Genomic DNA, 24,082 nt, shown 5'->3' with positions numbered 1-24,082 from the left:
AACCCAGCTGTAGGGAAAAGACAGATTCTTGTGCAACTGGGGAGCAGAATGGAAGGGTCTCCAGGGCTTTTGGTTTTGGTTTCTGGATTTAAGAACCTGAGGCAAAAGGACACTGCCTAGTGTACTCTGGGTAGGGTGTTTTGCTCATAGTGTTATGTTATGAATCCTGATTGTGGTGTTTTCCCAAGTTAATACAAGGTTATTTTCCTCCTTTTTATTAAAAGTTTTCTTTTCTACAGTCAGTGCTTGGGAGTGGGGAAAGGTATTGCCTCTTAGATGCACCCAGTGGCCATGGTTTGTTTCTCCCGACTACTGGGGGAGGGGGCTTAAGCAGATTTTGTGTTGTATTGTTGAAGAGGAACCCCAACTACACAGGAATTGTAACTTCAACCTTCAGATTAAGAGCCAGAGGTGCTGCCAACTGAGCTAGCCAGGCCGCCTCAAAGTGTTCCCCCTTCCACCACAAGAGCAAGCCCTGGGTGTTTCTCTGCTCCTCCCCAACCGCCAAAAGCAGCCCCTTGAGTGAGAACGATAAGAGGCCCCACCGGGGGGCTGTCTCTGCTTTCCTACCACTTTGTGATGCTGGTCACAGAACGCATGCTGGTCTGCAGCTGGCCTTCAGTGGGGGTTTGGCACGTCAGGCGGCGGGGAGCAGACTGGCTGGGCATCTTTGTGGATGTCCGCAGGCCACGCATAGGCATGGTCCTCCCGTCCTCTTGCCATGCCCTCGGTTGCGCTGTGGTTTTTAAGCATTCCCTTAGAGCTCTCAGCACCAGCCGCCTCTGCTGTAGAGCCCAGAGGAGGAAAGGTGTGCTGGGCTCCAGCCTGGGACTCTTCCTCCCTCCTGCCTATGTCTGACTATTAAGCCTGGCCCTGATACTCCTTCCTTTAAGTGTCATGTGGGCAAGAGAAAGAGCATGGCAGCTGCAGGTACAAGCAGTGGTGAGCTGGAGCCGGTTCCCACCGGTTCGCAGGAACCGGTTGTTAAATTTAGAAGCCCTTTTAGAACCGGTTGTTCCAGGACAACCGGTTCTAAAAGGGCTTTTAAATTTAACAAAAGCTCCGGCAGCTGTCCACCCCAGCCCCAGCCCCAGCTCACTTCCCCCTCCTCCCCTGAATGCTCCGCCCCCATTCTCCTCCCCCTCCCCTGCTTCCCACAAATCAGATGTTCGTGAGAAGCCTGAAACAAGCAGCAGGCAGGTAAGCTGGGGCAGGGGGGCGTGAGGAGGGCTCCAGGGAGGCACGGTGTGGCCCAGTCCGGCTCTGGCCAAGCAGCTCCCTCTGGCCCACCCCCTGGCCCTGGCCCTGGCCCTGGCCCTGGCTGAGTGCCCCAGCTCGGTCCCGGCCCTGGCCCTACAGTCCTGGTCCCGGCCGAGCAGCTCCGGCCCGGCCTGGCTTGGGCCCCGCGGCGCTGGTCCTGGTCCCGGCCGAGCGGATGCAGACCTGGACCCAGCCAAGTGGCTCCAGGCAGCGCGGTGAGGGGGCAGGGAGGCGGTGTTGGAAGAATGCAGGGGAGTTTGGGGAGTTGTGGGGGGCTGGGTAGGGGTCAGGGCGGTCAGAGGGCAGGGAACAGCGGATTGAATGGGGGAAAGGGTCCCGGGGGGCAGTCAGGAAGGAGCAGGGGTTGGATGGGGTGGCAGGGGGCAGTCAGGGGACAGGGAAGGGGGGTGGATGGGGCAGGGGTCCGGGGGGCCTCAAGGAACATGGGGGTTTGGATGGGGCATGACCCCCTCGTGGGGTGAGGAGGAGGGAACCTGTTGTTAATATTTTGGTAGCTCATCACTGGGTACAAAGACCAAATTGTGGGCATCAAGTGAAGCAGCAAGAAACACTGCCATCAGGTGAACCCTCATGAATCACTAGCCAGACTGTTAAATTCTAGGTCCCCAACATATTGAACCAGCCAGACCAAAGCCCTAGCTCTAGTGGGTATCAGTGACCCAGCAGGAGGAAAAACTCACTCTCGTGCACCTAGAGCTCTAAGGCTTTACAGCAAACCAACACAGCACCAGGGGGTCCCACTGAGATTTGAACTCAGATTGCAGGATTCAGAGTCCTGAGTGCTGACCATTACACCATGGGACCTGCAGCTACTGTTATTTCTGGACACCTGTGTAACCCTCAGCTGGTTGGTTTGCACTCGGCACTCATTGCTTCCCTCCAGCTGCTTCCTCTTTCAGGACTCTCTCTCCTGCTCCATCTTTGCTGCTCTCCTCCCCTAAACATTGAACCCAGCCCTTGTTGCTGCTGACACCAATTGGCAAAAGGGCCTATAAGTCCCCTGCCTGAGGGGAGGCCAATGCATGTGCTGGGCCAAAAGCAATATGATATTTTCTGTCTTATTATCTATCCCTTTCTTAATGATTCCTAAAATTCTCTTTGCTTTTTTGCATATTGAGTGGATGTTTTCAGAGAACTATCCACAGTGACTCCAAGATCTCTCTTGAGTGGCAACAGCTATTTTTGGCCTCGTCATTTTATATGTATAGTTGGGATTATGTTTTCCAATGTGCATTACTTTGCATTTATCAACAAATCTGCCATTTTGTTGCCCTTTCACCCAGTTTTGTGGGATCTTTTTGTAACTCTTTGCAGACTGTTTTGGACTTAACTTTCCTGAGTAGTTTTGGATCATCTGCAAATTTTGCCACCTCACTGTTTACCCCTCTTTCCAGATCATTTATGAATATGTTGAATAATACTTGTCCCAGTACAGACCCCCTGGGGGCACCACTATTTACCTCTCTCCATTCTGAAAACTGACCATTTATTCCTACCTTTAAACCAGTTATTTATCCATGAGAGGACCTTCCCTCTTATCCCATGATAGTGTAATAGCGCAGAATAGGGCTTCCTTGGGAGGGGGAGGGAACTGAGAATATATCAGGAGGTTGTACACATTTATTGTCCTGGTGAAAAAGCATGTCTGATACTCACTGTTTGCTGCTCCTGCCGGCTGTAACTGCTGAGGACATTTTCCTTCTCTCCTTCAGGGTCTCTCTTCTGCCAGTTTCTCAGCAAGTGAGGCCGCCCTGCAGCCTATGGCAGAGCAGGTTAGTAATAGGCTGCAGGACTCACCACATAAGAGTGTAGCTGCTGTAACACCTTGACTGACCATGGGCCAAATCCTGCAGCCCTGACAACCCAGGATAACCCCCCACTGATGTCAATGGGAATTTAGGCTTTGTGACTAGCTGCTGGTACCTGCAGTCTCAGATATTAATTAAACTGGTGGCAAACACAGCTTCAGCCAAAGAAGTGGAGGATGTAAGTGAAAGAGAAAAGCTGGCCATCTGGGGAGCTGCTGCAGTCCCATAACCACAGCTGGAAGGGAGAAGAGGAAAAACTCCCTGAAGTGCTGGGAGCAGCACTGAGAAAAGGAAGTTTGTAAGTGAGATCAGTAGCGATAAATATGAAATGAAGGAGTGCTTTCTCCTCTGTGATGACATGGTTGAATTGTGTTACTTTACTATGAAATAAAGCTTTAAAATATCCTGCTCTAATTTCAGGATGGGTCTGTAACAATAATTGGTCTCTGTGGGAAGTGGCCTCTAGATAGTGGTCTTTGGGAAGAACTGGATGAAGAGCCTTCCTACTAACCAGGAGATCCTGGCTTGGCCTCCCAGTTCTTCCTTGCTGAACCTAGATTGTCTGTCAGACTCCTTTTTTTTTTTTTTTTTTTGTATCTTTTCTCATGAAAAGAAAAGACCTCACTGCACAATCCTTGTAAGTGCTCGTTCAAGACAGAGAGAGCCTTCCTTGCAGCTACGTCTTGGAAAGTGGCAAATTATAAGTCTGGATCTGAAGGAAAGGTTACCATGACTCAGAGTTGAGCTGAAGTTGCTGTGATTGAAATGCAGAGCACTAATCACTATATGATCAGAGCAGCTTGTGAAAGAAGTGCATGTTAGAAGCCCTCTGTCAACTCAGCTGTGGCTTTCTGTGCACAGAACCAGCCTGCTCAAGGTCTGCAAGTCTTGAGGGAAATGGGGAACATCTGTACTTTGGAATTTGAAGGTGTTGTCTTGGACCATCAAGTGAAACAGTTGCAAACAGGCCTTTGAGGAAGGCACCATGGCTTAGCTGGATAAAACCCCTGCCTTATAAACAGGAGATCCTGGGTTTAACTCCCAGTGGTGCAAAAATAACAGGAGTACTTGTGGCACCTTAGAGACTAACAAATTTATTAGAGCATAAGCTTTCGTGGGCTACAACCCACTTCTTCGGATGCATATAGAGTGAACCATATATTGAGGAGATATATATACACACACATACAGAGAGCATGAACAGGTGGGAGTTGTCTTACCAACTCTGAGAGGCCAATTAAGTAAGAGGAAAAAAACTTTTGAAGTGATAATCAAGATGGCTCAGTACAGACAGTTTGATAAGAAGCAAGTGTGAAAATACTTACAAGGGGAGATAGAAGGTGCCACAAGTACTCCTGTTATTTTTGCGGATACAGACTAACACGGCTGCTACTCTGAAACCTCCCAGTGGTGCCTTATTCTATGGCTTTTGTCTCCTCTTCTCACATTTTCCCCTGTCTTCCTAGGAAACAGAAGTCAGTACATACTCCACCACTGATTCTCCGTCGGGGGATGCCTTCCCCTCCCATTCATCCCTCATCAAATCCAGGGGTCCCCTCACTTTCTTTCCATACAGCAACTCGAAAGGAGAGAACCTGGTTGATTCAGCAGGTAGGGTAAATACTTGTCCCAGTCCTGCGGGTGCTGGTTCTAAAGGTTTACAGCATCATCTTTAGGGTCCCATTGAACCTCTCCACTTTATTTTGCCTCCCTTTTGTTCATGTTATTATAACTGTAACAGCAAAGGAATCTGCAGGAGCAAAAACTGACCCAAAACTTCATTTCCCCATCATGCAGGAACATCATGCAAACATCTCACACAGCTGGAATCATAACACAGAAGGCAAGAGGATAGAAGAGGCAGGTTTCCAAGGGTTCTGCCTTTCTCACATGACACAACCCCACCAAAGTCAGGGAAGCCAGCACCAAAGGGTGCCACAGAACCTGCACCTGCAGCAGCAGCTAGACTGGTGCAAGAGGCTAAACCGGACCCTGAAATACCACCTAGTGCACCAGTGGAGAGCGGTTCACAGTCGATGGAAACAACCCCATCACCTGCATCACTTCCAGTGGGACCATGCCCAAGTCCAGAATCCAGTGAGGAAGTAATGTCTCCAACATCAAGGGAACAGTTCCAAGCAGAGCAGGAAGCAGATGAGAGACTCAAGGGAGCTTGGATGGTGGCACGGAGAGACCCGCAGCCTCTCAGCTCTTCTAATGGGTCCAGGTTTGTTATAGAAGGAGGACTCTTTTACAAGGAGACTCTTTCTGGTGGGCATAAGGACTGGCATTCCCAGATACAGCTGATAGTTCCAAGTAAGTATAGGGAAAAAGCTCTTGAGCTTAGCCCACCATCGCCCTAGTGGCCATGCTGGGGTGAACAGGAGCAAGGACCATTTGGGGAAGTCATCCCACTGGGAGGGGATGGGCAAGGACGTTTCTACCTATGTCCAGTCTTCTGAGGTGTGCCAGAGGCTGGGAAAACAACAAGGTCAAGCCCCTCTCCAGCCACTCCTGATCATTGAGGTTCCATTTCTGCATGTCACTGTGGATATTCTGGATCCTTTCCCTAAGAAGACACCTAGAGGAATGCAGTACATACTGACTTTCATGGATTTTGCCACCCAATGGCCGGAAGCAGTAGCTCTAAGCAACACCAGGGCTAAAAGCATGAGCCAGGCATTGACAGACATTTTTGTCAGGGTAGGTTGGCCCTCTGACATCCTTACAGATTTGGGAACTAACTTCCTGGCAGGGACCATGAAACATCTTTGGGAAGCTCATGGGGTGAACCACTTGTTTGCCACCCCTTACCACCATCAAACAAATGGCCTAGTGGAGAAATTTAATGGGACTTTGGGTACCATGATATGTAAATTCATGAATGAGCACTCCAATAATTGGGACCTAGTATTGCAGCAGTTGCTCTTTGCCTACAGGGCTGTACTACGACCCCATTTGGGATTTTCACCCTTTGAACTCGGTTATGGCCACGAAGTTAAGGGGCCATTACAATTGATGAAGCAGCAATGGGAGGGGGTTACATCTTCTTTAGGAACTAACATTTTGGACTTTGTACCCAACCTGCAACATACCCTCAAAGACTCTCTATCCCTCGTTCAAGAAAACCTACAGGATGCTCAGCAAAAGCAAAAGCAAAAGGCCTGGTATGATAAACAAGCCAGGGAGCATTCCTTCAAATAGGTGACGAAGTCATGGTCCTGAAAGTACTCCACGCCAATATGATGGAAGCATCATGGGAGGGGGCATTTATGGTCCAAGAGCGCCTGGGAGCTGTTAGTTAGCTCATAGCATTCCCAGACCCTACCCTAAAACCTAAAGTATATCATGTTAATTCTCTAAAGCCCTTTTATTCCTGAGAAATCAAGGTTCTCCAGTTTACAGCCCAGGAGAGAGATGACGCTGAGTGGCCTGAAGGAGTCTACTATGACAGAAAGAGCAATGGTAGCATGGAAGAGGTGAGCCTTTCCATGACCCTTGGGAATAAGCAGTGACAGCAAATCCAGAAGCTGTGCACCACCTTCACAACAAAGTTTTCAGCCACCCCAGGATGGACAGAACAGGTGTACCACTCCATTGACACAGATGATGCTCGCCCAATTAGAGCCCAATCCTACCGGATGGCTCCACAAGCCAAAACCACAATAGAAAGGGAGATCAAGGACATGTTACAGATGGGTGTAATCCATCCCTCTGAGAGTGCATGGGCCTCTCCAGTGGTTCTGGTTCCCAAACCAGATGGGGAAATCTGCTTTTGTGTGGAATACCGTAAACTAAATGCTGTAACTCGCCCAGAAAACTATCCAATGCCACGCACAGGTGAGCTATTGGAGAAACTGGGACATGCCCAGTTCATCTCCGCCTTAGACTTAACTAAGGGGTACTGGCAAGTGCCACTAGATGACCCAGCCAAGGAAAGGTTAGCCTTCATCACCCACGTAGGGCTGCATGAATTTAATGCGCTCCCTTTCAGACTGCGAAATGCACCCACCACCTTCCAGAGACTGGTGGATAACCTTCTGGCTGGATTTGGGGAATTCGCAGTCGCCTACCTCTACAATGTGGCTATATTCTCAGATTCATGGGCAGAACACCTGGAACACCTCTAAGCTGTCTTCCAGCATATAAGGGAGGCAGGATTAACCGTTAAGGCCCAAAAGTGTCAAATAGGCCTAAACAGGGTAATGTACCTTGGACACCAGGTGGGTCAAGGTACTATGAACCCCCTACAGGCTAAGGTAAATGCTATCCAAAATTGGCCTGTCCCTATGTCAAAGAAGCAAGTCCAATCCTTCTTGGGCTTGGCCGGGTATTACCGATGATTTGTACCAAACTATAGCCAAATTGCCACCCCACTGACAGACCTGACCAGGAAAAAACAACCAAATGCAGTTCAGTGGACTGAGAAGTGTGAGAGAGCCTGTAAACAGCTTAAGGCGGCCCTTATGTCTGACCCTGTACTGAGGGCTGTGGACTTCAACCAACCATTCGTTGTAACAACAGATGCGTCCGAGGGTGGTGTGGGAGCAGTTTTAATGCAGGAAGGACCAGATCACCAATTCCATCCTGTTGTGTTTCTCAGCTAAAACTTTCTGAGAGGGAAAGCCACTGGTCAGTCTCAGAAAAAGAATCTTATGCCCATACGCGCTGACCTTCCCTCTTTCCCGTGGGTGCTCAACCACCCTCGGCCGCACCCCCACTCCACCCCTTCCATGAAGCCCCGCCCCTGCCCTGCCTCTTCCAAACCCTGCCCCACCCCCATTCCAACCCCTTCCCGAAGATCCCCACCCCAACTCCGCCCCCTCCCTGCCCCTATTCCAACTCCTTCCCCAAATTCCTGCCCCGGCCCCGCCTCTTCCCCTGAGCATGCTACATTCCTGCTCCTCTCCCTCCCCCCCAGGGCATGCTAATACTGCCAAACAGCTGTTTGGTGGCGGCTGGACAGGAAGCACTGGGAGATAGGCGGAGGAGCAGGGGGAGGAGAGCTTGGCTACCAGTGGGTGCAGGGCTGGCTTGACTATTTTAAGTGCTTTAGAATAGACACATTTCCTTGAATTGCCTTGAAATTTGGTGTGCCTCATGAGGGTTCCAGGTTGGGTGACAACTCAGATTTTGGGCCAATTGACCGAGGGGTTCCCAAGATACAGCCCCCTGGCAAACAACAGTAATTCATAAAGTTAAAAAATTCTAGCACTGTTGACATTTGAACTCCCCCCTCGATGAGACATCTGAGGACAAACTGAGCTGGAAAAAACCTGTCTCCACCAAGGGTGTTTTCAGAAATGTAGTTGGAGTATTTCGCAGATCAATTGGAAGGGTCTCAAACAAATTTGAAAGTAAATTGTACCTCACTGGGAGGGGGGCGATTAGGGGTGTAAGCGTGGGTGGGAATAGGGGGAGAGGAGGTTGTGTCTTCAGGTAGGGATGGGAGGTTTAATGGGAAGGCAGAGGACTGGAGGGATTATGTATGGGGAACAGAAGAATTTGGGGAGAGGGGCAGGAGGGACCTTTCAGACTTGTATTCTCCCCTTCTGCATATGTGCTGGATCTGGAGGGCCCCTTCCACTCTCCCTGCCCCCTATATATCCTGGGATGTGGAGGACCCTGACATTGCCCCCCATGTGAGCTGAGACCTGGGAGCAGCGGGGGTCCAAGGTAACACAAATTTCATAATCTGAAATCCAGAAAAGGAATAGTTCAGATACATAGGTGTGTGTGGTGGGGGAGGGGATTGATCAGAATATGTGGGGGAGGGGCTGCTTTGGAGGGAGTAGATTGGGTAGGGCTAGGGCATGGCTGAAGCAGGTGCTTGAGACCCAGGTAGAAATAGGAGGGAGAGGTACAGTTCAGTGTGCAGTTTGGGATACATTGTCAAGGTAGCATGTGTAATTCTAGTAAGCTGCTAAATTGAGATGTGTGTACAGTAGCACAGGGCGGGGGACAGCAAGGGGTAAATTCTGACAGACTTCTGCAGTAAGCACCTTGTGCCGGATCCCACGCAGAAGGTTTCTGGGTTTGACCTTCCATCTTGCTCAGCTCTGAACAAAATCTGAACCAACCGTGGCACATGTGGACACATGATGCACAAATGGAAAACTAGGGGCTAGTTCCATCAGGAGAAAGCCCCCCTCATCCCAGCCCCCAGTCCCAGTGAGCGCTGCAGCCCAGAGTGGCAGTGAACTAACAAAAAGAAAAACAATACAAGTTTTATTTCTCCAGTATAATTCAGTTGATCACATAATTAAATCTCTTCTTCATTAAAGAGTAACTTCATGTTTAATTTCATTTTCATTCATAACAATAGCTATTCAATGATTAAAGAATCTTCTCATATGTGTTAGTTTTCTTTTAATCCCCCTTTCCACCAGTGAACCCTTGAGTACAGTTGTGGTTAGGGATTAGATACAGGCCTGGATCAGAATCTCTGTAAGATAATAGAGATGAGGTTCCTATTAAAAAATAGCTATTTTTCTGCAGCCATCTCACACTCAACACTGATTTCATCTTACACACAGTTATAGCACCCACAAATGGTGAGTTCAACAAAAACACCACTTCTGTTTCCTCCACATCTACATCATTATGGACAGTGTCATGGGGTTGATACATCCTGTTGCAGGGTGTGTGGCCGCGTAAGGAAGAAGGCAGGAGTTTAGGGGGGGGAAGAAATCTGTCCCCTGGGTCAAGACAGCTTGTCTTCAGGTGGTGACCCCATCCAGTGGTGGGTGCAGTGAGGGGTAGAGGCACCTGGGACCACCCTACTCAACCAGGTCCTGACCCAGGGTCTTGAGGAACTCAATACTCCTGTGTCCAGACTTGATCTCTCACTGCAACAGCCCCGTTCCCTGGGTCACTTCCCACTCTTACTTCCAGCATCCGGCGTCTCTTCCTGGCCATCCTTGGCGGTCAACTGGGTGTCTGCAGGGGCCTCAGCATGGCTGACCTCTGCAGTCTGGGGGTCTAGCAGCTTCCTGGCAGGAGCCCACAACATAGGTTTGCTCTCCTCCTCAGTCTGCCCAGGCTGAGCTGAGCTGCTCCCTTTTATACTCTGTCTCCAGTCAGACCATGCCCAGGAAGGGGGTGTGGCCTCTTCAGCCCACATGGTGCAGTTAACTCAAGCAGTGCCAGTGCAGGGTTGATACACCCCATCACAGACAGCATTTCCCAAATTTTGGGATTAGCTAGGAGATCTTTTCAGGAGTAACTTTCTGTAGGGACTGGGTCACAAATGCCTTGGGAACCAAATACCTGGGCATTTTGCCTAGTTCCAAGTCGCTCGGTGTGGAATTCTATCCCTGGATCATCTGAGACAATATTGACTTAAACAATTGAACCACACGGTGATCATGTGCACTTACTTCAGTCAATTATACGGGGTCTGCTGCTGTTCACCTTTTCAGAGTGGAGATTTAAACACACTACTGTTTCTTTGACAATATGTCCAATAACATGGCGTATTCTCTCCTGTTGACTGAACTGCATTTGAATTTTCTCCATGTCACCATGCAGGGATAGGGGGGAAAACAAACCTGAAGTAAAGAATGATGGTCATTTGTCTGAAATTTCCCAATAAATCTGAGCTACATTCTGTCAAACAAAACTAACATGCAGTTATATGACCAAGGAGCCTTCATGAAAGATAGAAAACCAATATCACAGAGAGGTAGAAGACACTTTCATTTTCATTTAAAGGGACATTCCAGAGTAGGTTACATCTGATAACTCAGAATGAGGATGAGAGATTTTCCCATAAAACCTGCTTCACTCAGTGCTGTCTCATTAGTGTTACTTACAAAAGTTTTAGCATCTTCATAAAGGGGGGGGGGGGAAACAGCCGATCTTCCCAGAAGTGGCTTTGCCAATAGAGGGAAAATGGGATTTGAACGGTGCTTGGGATCCATTTGAAATCCCCTTCCAAGTCTGTGACACTTTCATCTCCTGCCAGAGTGACCGATTTAGGATCAAAGACATCCAAGCACCATTCCCAAGCATGGATAGCTAAGAATACTACCTCACCAGACACTTTGGGAAGTGAAGGAATATGAAGGGGTGAACTCTGCATGGCTCAGACACAAGGTAACAGTTCTGGGGTGATGGGGGAGGACGGAATGTCTGAGTCACTGCATCTCCTTCCAGTGTCACAGAGCCTGAAATGACCCTTATTTCCCTGACACTGCTCTTGACTATATTTAAATATATTTTAAATGAGAAAAATGGTCAACAAAATAACTGCTGTTCAGGATAATCCAGGGTAATGTGAGAACAACTGGGAATGAGACAATCTGTCCTCAAAGAGGAACTTGACGACTCGAACAATAACTTTGCACTGGAAGGAAGAGTATAAAAGTGAATCTCCAAGTTTGTTTAAATGAGAAAATGTGACGGTGGTTAGGTCAGCTCAGGAGGAAATGTGCTAGATAACCCCACCCACTATCCATGGCCCATGTCTTTACTGCAAGAATAGCTGTCTTTTTACATCAGGAAAGTGAACTCAAGCTAGTTAACTCCATGGAAACCACAGTGATGAGGCCCAGGTAGATTTTACCTCAACATAGCTGGTTGAAGACACCCCCACCTGGGGTGATGGACATTCCTGGTAGAAAGGACACACACTCCCATGACTCGCAGGACAATGGTGTTGATAGAAAGGACCACAGGATCCACCCCAAAGACGGGCAGGCTTCAAAAGTGGGCAACTCATGTGTGGGAGCTGAGGGACTACAGTGTGCAAAAGATGCAAACAGCCTTAACGGTCACTACCTGGGAACTGCCAAAAGAATTTAGAAAAAAAAATCTGCTGACAGCTCTAGAGAAGGTTTTTATGGAGTTTATCTCCTTTATGGATTCTGTGATGATAGAGAAGGCCTGAGTTCTGAGTGAAGCTTTTCCCACACTCACAACATTCATAGGGTCTCTGTCCTGTGTGGATTTTCTGATGAGAGATAAGGGAGGAGATGTCAGTAAAACTTTTCCTGCACTCACTGCATTCATAGGGCCTCTATCCTGTCTGGATCCTCTGGTGCGTAGTAAGGTTTGAGCTTTGAGTGAAGCTTTTCCCGCACTCGCAGCATTTGTAGGGTTGCTCTCTTGTGTGGATTCTCTGATGTCTAATAAGGGCTGAGTTATGATTGAAGCTTTTCGCACACTCACAACATTCATAGGGTTTCTCTCCCTTGTGGACTTTTTGGTGAGAGATAAGGGAGGCGATGTCAATGAAACTTTTCCCGCACTCACTGCATTCATAGGGTCTCTCCACATATGAATTCGCTGATGGGTAGAAAGGGCTGAGCTCTGAGTGAAGGTTTTCCCACACTCACAGCATTCATAGGGTCTCTCTTTTGTGTGGATTATCTCATGTTGAATAAGGGCTGAGCGGTAATTGAAGTTTTTCCCACATTCAATGCATGTATTCTCTCTCTTTTCCCTGAGGATTTTCTCCTGGGATGTAGTTTCCTTGAGGTCCTTGTGAGTTCCCTGATAATTAATGGGTTCATCCACTTTCTCCTCTGAGTGGTTTCCCTGCTCTTTTTCTGGTCTGTGGTAACTTTCACCAGCTTTTCCCTGCTCACTGGGACTGGACACATTCCCTTTGGATCTTCGCAGTAATGCCCCATGTGCTTCTACTACCTCAGCATCTTCCTGGCGAGGATTCTGCTCCTCGTTCTCCCTCACCACCCCATCACTTGCTAGAATAGAAGAGAAATCTCAGAATTAGGGATGGAAAGGCAGAGACCAAACCCAAGTAAGTGCTGGAGAGACAGAAAATAAAAATCAGGGACTGAATTCCCCCAAACTCTTCCCCATATGGGAGAGCAGAAGGAATCAATTCTGCTCCACATCCAGAGCCGGCCTTTAGGGTAGGCCGTACAGGTGGCCCGCCCAAGGGGGGGCTATGCACAGAGTTTGGATTCCCACCTGATCTGCTTCTGAGAGGCTTGCTGGGCTGACGGAGGTGGCATGGCAGGGAGGCGAGCAGCAGCGTGGGGGAGGGGGAGAGACCCAAGCTGCAGGGGGAGTTGGATGACCAGATGTCGGAGCCAGGTGACTACTCCAGAGCAGGGATGCCCCTCCTCCGCCCTGCTCCATGTGTGCAGCTGCTGCTGTTCCTGTCCCCTCACCCCCCCACACTCCATTCATCCCTGGAGTCGCCCCTGGCCACTCCAGACTGGAAGTGTCCTACTGACTGCTCTGCGGGGGTAAGAGGGGAGCTGATTGATGGCTGGGTGTCCCCCTCCCACACACCCATGTACCCGATTTCCACTAAGCTGGGGTGACGGGACAGGGGGAAATCTGTGTGTGCTGCTGCCTCTCTGGGCCTGGAGCTGCTGGCAGCTGCTTGTGTCTGAACAAGCCTAGTTCAGGCTCCTGACCCTCAGTGCTTTCTTAAATAGACAGCGCACTCACTCACTCAGGCACACACACACACTCCTTCACACCATCCCCACAACACACACACCAGGGCTCCCTGCATCAAGGTCACTTCCCCACCTGGGCTGTGCTGAGGCATCAGGAGCTGCTGCTCTCCTGCCCTCCCCTTACGCAGCCCACAGGGAAAGTGACCTGGATGTAGGAAGCCCTGAAGTTGCTCCTTGCTTCCCCGCTCCCAGCCCCCTAGGGCTGCGTGGGGCAGAGAAGCAGCAGTCCAATGGGGGAGCGAGCAGCAATGCCAGCTGCTTTGTGCATCCAGGTCAGGTTCCCCACGTGAGTGCAGGAGGGGGATGCAGGGGTTGGTGTGAAGGGGCACAGTGCAGGGGTTAGGTGCTCAGGAGGGGGCAGGTGTTGAGGTGCAGGAGGTGGACAGGGATTGGGATGAGGAGGCATGCACAGTGCAGGGGTTAGGGGCACAAGAGGGAGGTTCAGGGGGTAGCAATGAAGGGGTGCATGGATTGGGGCACAGGAGGGAGGGACAGGGGTTGGGGTGAAGGGGCACAGTGCAGCAGTTAGGGGCACAGGAGGGGCAGGGGTTGGTGTGCAGGAGGGGTCATAAGTTAGGAATATAGGGGGTGTAGGGATTAGGGGTGCAGGAGGGGAGCAGGCATTTGGGGTGAAGTGGGCATAGTGCAGGGGCTAGGGGGGAAGGAAGGGTGGGGAGCCCATAGGGGCCAGGGGCAATGGGAGGGTGCCACGCCCATGGGGGCTAGGGGTACCAAAATGCAAGTTCACCCAGGGTGCCATTTTCCCTAAGGCCAGCCCTGTCCACACTCCATCCAAACACTCAATAGGAAGGGAGGGAGCTCCTGCCAAGGTGTCAATCATAATCTGTAGGAAGCCAGGAATGAGATCTGCTGGGGATTACCCTGAGCTCACAAAGTCTTTGTGGGGAATCCCAGCTGTTTCTCTCAGGCACTTATAGTTTCTGGGCGTGTTTAATGTTTCCTTACCTGTGCAGGAACTTCTCAGGATCTCGCTTTCCTCTGAACCCTGGAGATCCAGGACCCACAGCTCTTCCCCTCCTTCCAGCTGGGAGATCACATAGGGTTTGGAAACTGGAAACCCTGCTCAAGGGAAAGAAAACAAGGGAGATCAGGGGAATTCATAGGCCATTTGTCATCAAGAAACATTCTATTAGTTTAACCCCAGTCCATTTTAAACCAATAAAATCACAGGGCCAGCTCCCCAGGTGCTCAAAGGTGCAGAACACTATGCTTATGAGGGATTTAATTATTCCCATCTTTGCTGGGAACACACACAGCCAGACACTTGTTTTCAAAGAGGCTCCTAAAACACAGAGAATGGAACTGCATGTCCCAGAAAGTGAAGACTCCAGACAGAGGGCAAGTCTCCCTGGAACTGCTTCTTGCTGACATCGAGGTCCAGAGACAATGAGAGAGTCCTGGGGAAGCTGGAAACAGTAAGCATGGGCTGGTGGGATTCAACCAAGAAAGGGAACAGGAAGGGCAGGGATATCACTGAATGCAGGATCTCAGCAGCATTAGATGTCAGGAAAGCACATACTGCGGCATTAGGGAATCTAGTGAGTCAGGTGTGAAGGGAGGGAATATAAAAAACACTGTGTATGGAGAAAGCTGGCAAATTAGATGGTGTAGTTCAGGAATGACAGACTAATTCTTCTGCCAAAGGAGAATGTGAAAAATAAGGATCAGGCCATGTAACTTCAATAGGGACAGATTTGAAGATCCAAAGAGCATGCAGGGAAGAGGGACTGCAGCTCTTGTAGGAGGGGATGGAAAAGGAAGAGTCTCCATGGTTCATGGAGCCAATTAGTTCCTTTTATCATTCATTTATCATTGTTATGGTCATCCCATATGTTATTTCAAATGTAATCAATGTGCATTAAATAGATTTAAGTTGTAGGTATAGACAGAAGTAAGAGAGGTAGAGCCCTGCACGGATACAAAATTTGTATCCGCATCCAATCTGCGATCCACAAAAATGGTCCATGAATATCTGCAGGGCTCTAGGTACAAAATTTATACCCGCAGCTGATCCACAAAAATTGTCTGTATTCTCCACCGGGAGACGTGATCAAAGCGAAGGGCTATGGCAATGAATCGTAAAATCTTCAAATATAGGGCTGGAAGGGACCTCAAGAGGTCATCTACTCCATTCCTGTAGCCCTGTGGCAGGATCAGGTATAAGTATGCCAGAAGTTTGTCTGACCTGTTCTTAAAACCCTCCTGGGACAAGGATTCCACAACCTCTCTTTGTAATCTATTCCAGTACTTCTCTATCCACATAGCTGGAAAGTTTTTTGTATTATCCACCCTCAACATCCCTTGCAGCAGATGAAGCCAATTACTTCTCCTTCTACCTTCAGTGGACATGACGAACAATTAATCACCATCCTCTTATAACAACCCTTGACATATTTGAAGACTGTTCTCAGGTCCCCCCTCACTCTTTTCTCAAGACTAAACATGCCCAGTTCTTTCAACCTTCCCTCATAGGTCATGTTTGAGGATAAGGAGATAGCTTTTTCCTTCCGAATGGAGATACATAAGGTGAGGTCAGAGAAAAGGACGTTGGAGTAACTGACACAGGAAAGGATTAAAAGAGCTCTAGCTGCGCGGCTGGATAGGAAGGCCAGATGTTAGGGAAGTTACGGAAAAAGAAAATGCAAGGTGTAGGCACAGCCTGGATAGGAGGCCCTAGAGGGAGCTCTGTGACAAAAGTATTGCACAGTTATGGGCCTGAGTGACAGGCAGGACAATGGTTCTGTTTGCCGTGGTAGAGAAAGAAGGTGGGGGGAGGGTTTGGGGAAAATATTAAGAGCTTTGCTTCAGCTGTTGATCTTTAACTGATGGCTAGACATCGATGAGAGAAAGAGAGAGGCTGAGATTTCAGTTGGGACAGAAGGAGACAGGTCAGGAGCAGACAGCTAGAACTGTGAGTTAGGAGCACAGAGATGGTAGTTGAATGTGTGTGTGGGGATGAGATTACCCAGAAATAAGGTGCAGAGGAAGAAAAGAAGGGGACCAAGGACAGAGCCCTGTGGAACCCAAACAGAAAGTTGGAATGGGGGTGAGTAGGATCATTCTAAGGACACTCTAATGCAGCGATTGGAGAAGGAGGAGGATGTGACTCATCATGGATCTCTTGATGCCACCTGGAAGAGGGTACAGGGTGCCTAATGTTTTACTGGGATCCCACAGACCAGGTACATGCATATTAGTTCACCTAAAGGTGGCACGTCAGGTGTCTGTCGAGGAACTAGTTAGGTAGGTCTTAGGTAGCTCTTAAAAGCTTTGCCAGTCCAGCTCTGTTGTTAATGCTGTGAAAAAGTGCACACACACATGCGCACACACGTACACCATCCAACATAGCTCTGCGGGCAAAAGCTCAATTATAGACACAGCTATAGTGGCAAAAACATCCATTTTTTAAAATAGGAAACTAAATGCTCATAAGCCACATTAATGCAGAGTTAAGCTTGCCCAGTGCTGCCTCCTGCCTTGCACCGTATAGACAGTGACTAAACTTAAACCTCTGCAAACCAGGAAATGAGAAGTTAATGTAAACGCCACCCCTCCAATGCAACCTTAACTTTGCCCCCAACCCTTAACCTTGCAGCTGGCAAGAACCACTGATATTGGTTCTGTGTGGGCAGTGCAAAGGTTAACAAACTGCCACAGGAACTCAGGTATTCAGCTCAATGGAGCAGTAATGGGATGAATTCTATGGTCTGTGTTATAAAGGACATCAGAGTAGATGACCTAATAGTCACATCTGGACTTAAAATCTATGAACCTATAATCGATACAAGGAAAGACTAAGAGAATGTGCCAGTGTTTGTGTTGTGTTCACAGATGGGAATCCCAGCAGGTATCTGCATGCCCTCCAGCTGTGTGCACTGTGTCAGCTGTAGCTGTAACTGGATGATGGAGGGATTGGTTGGAGCAGCTGGGCAGAACTGTGCTTGTGCTCTGAAGAGAGGTGCATGTGAAACTTGGGGGGACAATTCTGCCTCATTTCTGTGCTGAGTGTTGCAGGCTTTGTCAGTAAAGGTGCCCAAGGGTGTGTTCTTGCCATGGGGATTGTCAGCACTCTGGTGGCGTATGTTCTAGTGATCTGTGAGGCTTAGTGAGGGGTAAGTGAAGGCAGTGACTCAAAAGGAAAACTCAGATTGAGGGCAAAGGGTGGTAACACTTTGCAAGTCTCAGATGGTCTGTGTGCAGGAGGTTCAGTACTGGAGAGCAGGACAGGGGGAGGAAGCTTCTGTTTGCTATGACAGAGATGAGCCTGAATATTATCTGAGGAAAGAGAAGTTGTTAGACTTTCTGCTGTACTGCTCTGTTCTCAGAGTGTTCTGTAACAGGGGAGGGGAGAGGGCTAGTGTGTGTATCATTCGCATGTCAGGATGATGCTGAAACAGGGCAGAGCAGAGGTGGCATTGTGGGGTGGCGTGAACCTTAACTCTGCATTTCCTCTTCTAAGAACTGAGGGGATGGGAATCCTTACCCAGCGAGGTCACATTCTCATAGTTCTCCTGCATGACATCTCTGTAGAGGGCTCTCTGAGCAGGGTCCAGCAGAGCCCATTCCCCCTTGGTGAAATACACTTCCTCGAAGGCCACCGGTCCCTGAAAGAGCAAGAGCCCCCCACTTAGAACCTGCTGCCCCGTCACAGCCCCACTATTCATGGGGGAAATTTTAGGGAATTTTCTGTCCCAGCATCCAAGCATTTGTTCTGAGAATCTAGGCCCATGTTAAACAAGTCCCAGCGGGTTTGTCATACTCTGTTCCCCTCCCTTTCCTCACCCAGGGTATTCCCTGCCCCCTCCAAACCTAACTCCCCAGAAGTTGCCACCTCTTCAGTATTTACTGCCTCTCTCCCTCCAGCAGGAACCCACCAGCAACCCCCCAATAACCCCTACCTGAGCTGGTTCCACTACAGCCATTTCTATTCCCTGTCCGTTGGGCGGACGGGATGAGCTGGAGCGAGATGTGGGCATCATTCTGCAGCCTGGCAGGGCGAGAAGAGCCATTGTGGAGGTTTCAGAACTGGCTTTAGTTCATTCCCCCCGGCTCTTTCCCTGCAGGCAGAGATTGCAGATTCTGCCATGCTGGGAATATGCTCAGTCCCCATAATCCAGCACAGCCCTTGCCCCTGTCCTCCGCCCCCCCCCCCCCACCACCACCGCCCTGCAACCAGGGCTAAACCCACCAAGACATTTTCAAACCCTCCCAACAACAGAGTGTGAATCAAACACCGGAAAAGACCAGAACCAAAGGAGCCCCTTTGGGGGATACCCCTGACACTGTCCCCAGGGCAGCACTCTCCTGCAGCAGGGGGAACAGGGAGAGTCAGGGGCTGGTTTTTCCTTTCTCTGCTCCTCACCTTGTTCACAGGAAAGTGACCCTGTGCAGGGATGCTGCAGTGAGTGAGCCTGGGGCGGTCAGAGATCCAGAAATCTGCCCCCAGCCCTTCTATTTTCTCCTCACACCCTCTTCCATCTCTTCCTCCTCTTTCCTAGCACCCTACACCCCGTGGTTGGGAGACGTGGTCACCATCCCATTCTTGGGGGCTCTCTCTCTCCCGTGGCTGGCCCGGCTCTGCACGTGCGGGAAAGGGGGTACCAGTCAGGAAGACCTGCTTTATCCACACAAGTTACTGGACACAACAGAGAGCCAGTGGGAGCAGGTCAGACTCTCTGATAGAAGGATCCCTTCTGGCCTTAATGATAGCAGCAGCTCTGGGTCCCGGACACCCGGGGAGCAGAGATGGGGGGGGGGGGGCACTGTGCAGAGTCAGGTACCTGCCCAGCCCCAAGGTCTCAGTCACCTGGAGTCTCAGTTCAGGAGTTGCCGTCAGCACAGTCCGGGGCGATTTCTAGCCGGAGAAGGTCCCCCCCGCCGGGCACGGAGGGGTTAACGCCGGACTCTCCCCAGCACACACCCCGCTGGGGGAGCAGCAGCTACAAAGCTCCCAGGTCACAATGGAGGCACCAGCGTCTGGTCTCTCAGGAGCTGCCCGGGGTCTGATGCTCTCGGTTCTTTGTTCTCCCGGCTCCTGCCTCCTTCCTCCCGGCACCCACCGCTCCCAGCTGCTCCAGCCCCTTCCTGTGCCCTGCAAACCCCACCCGGGCTGCAGCGCTCGCCGGGGCTGTCTGCGGTGGCTGGGACTCGCCCCAGCTCAGCTGACACCATCTGCCTAGCCGGGCACTGCAGGGGGGGGGTGCAGAGCCCCGCATGCGCAGAGGCAGAGCTCACAGAGGCTGCATTTCCCAGAGCACCTGGCACATGCCCCCACCTCCTGCTTTAGGGGGGGGGGGGGAAGAGAACATGGGAGGGGCGGAGTGTGATCAGCTGCTGGGTGAGCGCCGCGCTGCTGTTTCTCCATTGTGACCTGGGAGCCCAGGCAGTGCAAAAGGGTCTGTGCCGGGGAGACCTTCATTAACACCCCCCTCCCCCCGTCCGGCCTGGCCTGGGCCCTTCTCCCGATGGAGCCGCCCCGGGCTCTGCCCGCCCCACTGCAGAGCTGCAGCCTCCAGGTACCGACCGGAGCGAGCCCCGGGGCCGGGCGGTGACTTTGCCCCGGTGTGCGTCGGGGGGACCCGGCATCTTGCAGCGCCGGGATCTGCTCCCTGGGGGCAGCGCCCGCGGGGGGCTCGGAGCTGCTGTCTCAGCAGGAGCCCAACGCCCCCGGGCCCGGCCAGGCTCTGCCCTGGGGCCCCACGGGGGGTCCCGGGAGGAGGGGACCAGCCCCTACTGGGGGGTCCCTGTATGGAGTAGGGTGGGGGCTGCAAGGGTGGGGGGGACCTGGGAAAAGGAGCAGATGGAAAATGTCTGTGCAACGCGGACATGGTCGGGGGAGGAGAAGAGCAGGTGACCCCCGAGGAGCGGGGAGAGAAAGGGGGGGGCTGAGATCCCCTCGGATTTACCGCTGCCGCCTCCCGTGGGAACCCCCCCATCCTCTCCAGTCCTGCCCCCTTTCTCTCTAGAGAGCAATGAGCAATATCCAGAGTGATTTCCCCTCCCCTCAAATCCCTGAGAAGGTCTCTGTTCCCCTCCCCTGATTGTGCCCCATTTTCTCTCCACTTTGCCAATGGCCAGTTCAAATCTCAGGTTTCGGGTGTTTCCCCCCATTTTTACTTGCAGTGAATTGTCCTTGTTTAGGAGGGAAATCATTCCCCTGAGTGATTTCTGAACTGGGAAGAGGGTTAATGGGCAGAGGCTGGGAGAGTCCTGAGACAGGGATACCTCTGGGCTGGGGGGCGGGGGACCTCTCTCTGCTGGCAACAGGGCATGGAAAAGCCCAGGAAGGGAAGGGAGGAGCAAGCGTCCCCCATGGAGCCCCAGGTTTCCCAGACCCAGCTACTTCCCCCTGCCCAACCCAGCAGCCCCCCACCCAAGACACCGCCTGCCAGTCACATTTCCAGACCCCACAGCCAGTGATATTCTGACTCCAGCCCCTGCTCCTTTCCCCTGTGAAAGCCACATCACCCAGGGCTCCCTGCTGTCCCTGTGAATGTCAGGTAGGAAGAATCCATCCCATTCTGTTGTTGATTGAATATCAGGTGTATAATCCCCTCAAGTTTCCCCTCTTTTCTCTTGAACGGTTGAAGGGTGACATAAAATCTCCTCAGATGTTGGTGCTTCTCTCTTATATTGGCAAATATTTAGTTTGTGCCCCATTTTCTCCTCAGTTCTGAAATACTGATATCAAATTCTTGAAAATCTTCCCGCTTTTCTCCCCAGGTGTCTGACTGAGATCAGGGCTCTTATCGTACTGAGCATGGCACAGGCCTTGTTTGAGATCAGGTCCCCCAGTGTGCCGGGCACTGCACAAACCTGACCAAGTTTGGGGCACTCGTTGTGCCAGGAACTGCACAGACCTCTACAGAGAGCAGGGACCTTTTTGTGCCGGGTGCTACAGTGACCCTGACTGAGCTCCGGGCCCCCGTTGTGCCAGGCCCTGCATCAACACAAAGTGAAATCAGGCTCCCATTGTGCCAGGTGCTGCAGAGACAGCAAACAAAATCAGGGACCTTGTTGTTCCTGGAGCTGCAGAGACCCCAACTGAGATCTGGGTCCTGTTCTGCCAGGTGCTGCAGAGACCCCAACAGAGGTCAGACCGCACTGTTGTGACAGGTGCTGTGGAGACCCCAACTGAGATTTGCGCCCCTGTTGTGCGGGGCAGTGTAGAGACCCCATCTGACATCAGGCCCCCGATTGTGCCAGGTAAAACTGAGACCTGGACCGAGATCACGGTCCCCCTTGTGCCGGGCAGCGCATGACTGCGGCCCAGATTTCTGCCTTCATTGTGCTGGGCACTTCAGAGACCTCGACTGAGATCTGTGTCCCTGTTGGGCCTGGCACTGCACTGACCCCGACCCAGATCACGCCCCACCACTGTGCTGGGCACAGCAGGGACCCTGACAGAGATCCTGCCCCCACATTTTGCCAGATGCTGCAGGGACCCCAAACAAAATCAGGGATCCTGTAATGCCGGGAGTTGCAGAACCCCCGACTGAGGTCAGGTGCCCCTGTTGTGCAGGGCTCTGCACAGACACTGACCAAGATCAGGGTCCCCATTGTGACAGGTGCTGAACAGACACCAAGGGTATCTCTACCCTGCCATGAAGAACCCACAGCTGGCCCATGCCAGCTGACTCAGGCTCACAGGGCTCAGGCGAAGTGGCTGTTTAATTGCAGTGTAGATGTCTGGGCTCAAGCTGGAGCCAGGTTATAGGACCCTGCGAGGTGGGAGGGTGCCAGACCTTGGGCTGCAGCCAAAGCTGGAACATCTATGCCACAATTAAACAGCCCTGCAGCCTGACCCATGTGAGCCCAGGTCAGCGGGCACGGGCCAGCCACGGGTGTCTGACTGCAGTGTTGACATGCCCACAGTGACAGAGAGTCCTTGCTACAAAAAGCTCAAAGGCTAAATAGGCAAATGGTGGGAGGCGACTCTACATTTTACAGATGGGGAAACTGAAGCTCAGAGAGCTGAAGTAATTTGCTCAAGTTTGCATGGAGAATTTGGGGCAAAACTGGGAACTGAACCCAGATTGCTTGAATTCTTGCCTCTCCCCTTAACCCCAACCCCAGCTTGTGTGTGTACAGCGTTGTTTTGATCAGAGTGTTTGCATTGCATTGACTTCCAAGGGAGGTTGTGGAATTTCCTTCATTCAAGGTTTTTAAGACCAGGTTAGAGATGCACCAGTCTGGGAATGTCTAGGTATATTTCGTCCTGCCTCATCACAGGACGCTTGAGTAGACGACCTCTCAAGATCCCTTCCAGGCCTACATTGAAATAATTCTGTTTTGTGCTGTGTCGTGTTCTACGCTGAGCTGTTTTGCATGGTGCCATTCGGAACTCTGATGCACCATGTTGTGTTGCAGTTTTATGGTGCATTGTTTTGCCTCAGCTTGTTTGATGCCTGTGTTGTGTTGGTTTGAGTTGAGCTATTTTCCATTGTGTACTTTTGTACTAGGATGTCATAGTTTGCATTGTCTTACTTTCTTTTCCTTTGTATTGTCATTTTATGCTGTGGAGTGTAGGTTGTGTGTGGTTTGTTTGTTTTTTCTGAATTGCTTGACATTAAGTTGTGGTGGGTTTTATTCTGTATGTTGTATTTTTATACGTATATATTGCATAGCATCATAGACATGTAGGGCTGGAGAGGACTTCAAGATGTCATCAAGTCCAGCTCTCTCTGCCGAGGCAGGACCAAGTCTATGTAGATTATCTCTGACAGAGATTTGTCCTTCCTGTTCTTAAAAACTTCCAGGGAAAGAGACTCCACAGCCACCCTTGTAAGACTATTCCAGAGCTGGACTACCTTAGCTCTGGTGACACCCACGCAGATTTTAGTGGTGAGTGGCTCTGGAGAGAGAGTCCCCAGTGAGTGGGCAACTGGGTAAAGAGACTAAAGTTGGGAGGATAAACTTTGACGTGTCCAAGGTCACCCAGGCCGTCAGTGACAGAGCTAGAAATAGATCCCAGTTCTAGTGCCACCGTACTGTTGTTTTGGGTACTGAAGGTCTCTGCCACACTTGTGTTTTAGACTGGTAGCCATGTTAGTCTGTATCAGCAAAACCAACGAGGAGTACTTGTGGCACCTTAGAGACTAACACATTTATTTGAGCATAAGCTTTTGTGGGCTAAAACCCACTTCATCAGATGCATGGAGTGGAAAATACAGTAGGCAGAATATATATACACAGTACATGAAAAAATGGGAGTTGCCTTACCAAGTGGGGGGTCAGTTCTAATGAGGCAATTCAATTAAAGTGGAAGTGAGCTATTATCAACAGGACGAAAAATCATTTTGTAGTGGTAATCAGGGTGGCCCATTTCAAACAGTTGACAAGAAGGTGTGAGTAACAGTAGGGGGAAATTAGCATGGGGAAATTTAGTTTTTAGTTTTCGTAGTGACCCATCCACTCCCAGTCTTTATTCAGGCCTAATTTGATGGTGTCCATTTTGCAAATTAATTCCAGTTCTGCAATTTCTCGTTGGAGTCTGGTTTTGAAGTTTTTTGCTGAAGCATTGCCAGTTTTAAGTCT

The 24,082-nt window shown here is 50.6% G+C and overlaps 1 non-coding gene across 1 annotated transcript; it reads right to left on the bottom strand.

The window, feature by feature from the left end:
* Positions 1-2,013: 2,013 nt before the first annotated feature.
* On the bottom strand, positions 2,014-2,085 carry TRNAQ-CUG (transfer RNA glutamine (anticodon CUG)). The gene has a single exon. It is a non-coding gene; the product is annotated as a tRNA-Gln (tRNA).
* Positions 2,086-24,082: the final 21,997 nt, after the last annotated feature.

Source organism: Emys orbicularis, chromosome 15, assembly GCF_028017835.1.
Source record: "Emys orbicularis isolate rEmyOrb1 chromosome 15, rEmyOrb1.hap1, whole genome shotgun sequence".
NCBI classification, from domain to species: domain Eukaryota; kingdom Metazoa; phylum Chordata; order Testudines; family Emydidae; genus Emys; species Emys orbicularis.
This window is presented reverse-complemented; position numbering and strand designations above follow the sequence as displayed.